The sequence below is a fragment of the Octopus bimaculoides genome, chromosome 9, assembly GCF_001194135.2.
Source record: "Octopus bimaculoides isolate UCB-OBI-ISO-001 chromosome 9, ASM119413v2, whole genome shotgun sequence".
In the NCBI taxonomy this organism is placed as follows: Eukaryota; Metazoa; Mollusca; class Cephalopoda; order Octopoda; family Octopodidae; genus Octopus; species Octopus bimaculoides.
Genome location: NC_068989.1, coordinates 45,956,696 through 45,960,795, shown reverse-complemented (window position 1 = coordinate 45,960,795; position 4,100 = coordinate 45,956,696). Strand labels below are relative to the sequence as shown.

Here is a 4,100-nt window from a genome sequence, read left to right as displayed (position 1 = left end):
ATATAGATATACGAAGGCTTGTTTCAATTTCCTTCTACCAAATCCACTCACAAGGCTTTGGTCAGTCTGAAATTATAGTGGAAGACCCTTGCTCATGGTGCCACGTAGCAGGACTGAACCCCCAGAACGTTGTGGTTGGGAAGCAAACTTCTTACCACACAGCCACACAAACAACATGAACGCACGACAAATAACAATAACAACAACAATAATAAATATAAAGAACAGTGACTGAAGTAAAATAATAAAACATTTCAGCAACAAAAAACACCAAACACTTCGGTTAAGAAATAACAAAACACACATAAAGCAAAAACAAAGAGATTATTACCGTATTTTAACGCGTATAAGGAACCCTCGTGTGTAAGGAACCCCCTAATTTTGGGGGCTTAAAATTTGGAAAAGGTTTTATAAGGGATTATAATACTGTCCATATATAAGAAACTCCCATATTTTTTAACCTAATTTTTGACAAAAAGGGGTTCTTTATACACTTCAAAATACAGTAAATATTGTTTTGAACATAAGCAGCAGGTTTAAACTTTCGGGGAGGTGCTTTGGTGAATAATATTGACTGTTACTTTACTTTATCGATCCCGTAAAGGTAAAATGTAAAGCTGACCGCAGCAAGATTTGAACACAGAACGTAAAGAATCATAATTAATACCGTATGTCATTTTTACCTATGTTCTTACGGATCTCTCGATTCACCGCCCATAGTAACAATTTCTAGCATTGGGACAGGGGCTCAAAGTTTTCAGGGAGGTAGTTAGTTAGTCGATATGACTGAGTCCTGTACGTATTTAATTCTATTTTGTTAACCCCGAAAGAATGAATTGCCTAGTTGATCTTGTGGAGATCTGAATTCAGAAAGTTGAAACCCGGAATAAATACATCAATTAATAATGGTTTCAAATTTTGCCACAAAAACAGCAATTTTGGGGGAGTCGATTACTTAAAGACGATCGAAGTTTCGCTTGGAACCGCCTCTGATATATGGCAGTTGGTGAATAAGGGAGTTTGTTTTCACTGGCCTCATCTGCGCTTTCTGCCGAGCGGTAGGTTTATCCTGAACTCTTGATAGGAGGTGATCCAGTTTTATTTTGAAAATGCCTACATCCACCCCGTGTAGGTCTCTCATACCACACATCCACCTACACGTATATTCATTTATACAAGCACACACACGCTTAAATACGCTTATACGCACGCATGCATTCGTACGCATATGCATGCATTCGTACGCATATGCGCGCGTACGCATATTTTCGTTTCCTTATGCATGTATACATTCTTGTGCAGATATACATGTGTGCATCGATCAGCACTCTTCCTGTTACCGCTCACTGAACTTTGATTTCCCAGGAGTAATTAACCAATTATTGGATTTAATAGATCTGTTCCTGAAATTTTATATGAAGTTTAAAATAAGAAAGAAGCAAAACAATTATAAAAAAAAAATGGAGTTACATTTTTTACGCATTTTGTCATTGCTCTTTTTTTGTGAGTCTTTATTACCTATTTATCTTTTCTTTTATATCTTCGTTACGCTCTATTGATATTTCATTTCTTCATATATAATATATATATATATATATATACGCACATTATTACACATATTGTTTATCAGATTTCTGATTTTACAATTTATAAGTTTGCAAACTTTTTGACTGTGGTATAACAGATTCTACCTGTAAAAAATACATACATACACAGATATACACCTGCACACATATACTTATTTCTCTCTGTTTGTGTATTTATATAAAATATATATGCATACTTGTGTGTGTGTGTGTGTGTGTGTGTGTGTGTGTGTGTGTGTGCATGTGCGTATGTGTGTGTTCATATGTACCTATATGATAGCTGCAACTAAATTTCAGGCAATTTCATCTTTTAATTGTTAAGTTAAAGCAACGCGGATGTACCTTTTCAGTTCTGCTAAGGACCTACAATCTTTTGAAACAAAGATGTGGCAATGCCGAGCGAACTCGTGCAGCATATTTTCAAAGAGGTAACACTCATGATAAACACATGCCTTTATTCCCTCATGGAATTTATCATGGAATGTTTTACTGTTTTCAGCTATTACCGGCCATATTATAGAACATATCAAACATCAACCGATGCTTACAGGATCAAATCCATGGTAAACACCGTATGTCTTGGTTCTAAAAGAGCTAGTCTAACAATTAGATCAAAATTTGAAAGAAAATTTCTCTGAAAAGAAAAATCAAAGGACCACGGGATAAAATGAATATTTTTTTTTTTTCTTGAGGTGAAAATTTGTCGAATCAAAACTTCTGGATTCTTAATACAGGTGCTTTCTGCTTTCCAGTGAGGTTTCTAGTCTAAAATTTCATTCAGTTACAAGATCTTTTCTCGTCTTTTTACTGGAATCCACAGGTTTCGCTATGCAGTGTTTTTCTTTTCAATACATCTCATAATTTCCGAACTTGTTCTGTCACCTTTGTTTACAACTTTTTTAACACAACTTCAGTGAAAACGTAAATTCTGATGTAAACTCAGAAAATTAAGATTTCATAAGATCAAATACCATTTCAATATCCTGGTAGATTATGCATATTTCGGTAGCTTTAATCTGCTTAATTGTGAATAATTGCCATGTAAGTATATTCATGTATACTTACGTATCTTTAAATAAGTATATTGACACAGGCTTATTTTACTACTACTCCAGTAAACCTTACTTTTCGGAGCTGGCTTGTATCGAACCTGCTCTACTTTAGCAAACTTGAATCATTTATTATTCCTCTTGTCACTACCCGTGTTCCATCCTTACCCTTGTTCCACCCTTACCCAAAAACCTTACCCACATTGAACTCGCCAGTTTTAATTTATTTTTCTTTAATTTGGATCTGTCTTTGTCATTTTCCGATATATTTTGCCGTAGTACTGTCTCCAGCATCTAGTCCCTTTAAGCCAATAAAAGAAAACATTATTAGTGGAAATTTTATACCTATAACTCTGCTAAACAAAATTTTAATACTTTGGCAAAGGCCTACACTGAGAGGCAAGTGATTTTTATCAGTGTAGGTGAAAACACGAAAATCTATGCGTTTCCCAGCACATATATATATGCACACCTAACTTCACCTCATGCGAAACGTAGAGCGCATCGGAAATAATAGTGGCTTTAATGGGGCGATAGTCAATTTTTTTAGCGTTGGTCACCAATGCTTGATGGCTGCCCGGATGCAAATTGATTTCGTTTCCACAAGCTGGATCACTACATTTGTTGTTTTCCTAAGCATTTGTTGAGTTATCAAAATAAGCAGAAAATTCTGAAGAACCGTTTAGCATTGAATGCCCATTTCATCAAAGATGCCACAATTTCCTGCTTTTGGAGTGATTGCTGCGGCGTATGGAACCTTTGAATGTCTCCATCCACCGAATTTGGACACAAGAGAACAGTACCTGCCTTCACCATCAAGGCATCAGATATAAGAATGGCACTTCGGATGTAACGACGGTCGACGATATGCTGGAAGTGTACAAGTATACAAGATCTTATGTAAACCAGGCTTGCAACTTGGCATCTTGCGAGGAAAGTCTGTGCTGGTTAGTTGCGAATTCTGTCACTGGGCCAACAGCCCAGTTAAGATACTCGATATCTGGTTCGGGTCAGATGTCTAGGTAGACAGGAAATATGAAGAAGCTGACTCAGTAGCATAACATCTTCTGACTGCCGTAACTTGTTCCACGAAGTATCTGACCCGAGTGCAGTTTCCAATGATCTAGAAAATAAATATAACAACATGAAAGAGAAACCAAATGTTGGTCCGGGACATCCGAACATGAAACTGGATTATCCTGACGTAACAAATACCCACGCCCTCTATTATTTCTTACCACCGACTTACTGCCGCATAGTTGATGCCGGTTTATTTAACCACGTCAAATTTTCTACTCTCGCCTTTTATAGAACTTTCTGGAGGAGGTGAGGAACAACATATCCGTCTCTTCCTCACCTTCTTCAGGAAATGGCAATTGAAGAAGTTGATGAGACCCTGGCTTGAAAAAAGAAAAGAAAAACAGATAGCTGGCTTCAAACCATTCAACCAAGTACACTGTACAAC

General features: G+C 36.7%; 1 protein-coding gene across 1 annotated transcript in view; it reads left to right on the top strand.

The window, feature by feature from the left end:
- Positions 1 to 4,100, top strand: part of LOC128248758 (voltage-dependent calcium channel gamma-5 subunit-like) — a 77,183-nt gene that overhangs the window by 1,167 nt on the left and 71,916 nt on the right. The window lies entirely within an intron of this gene.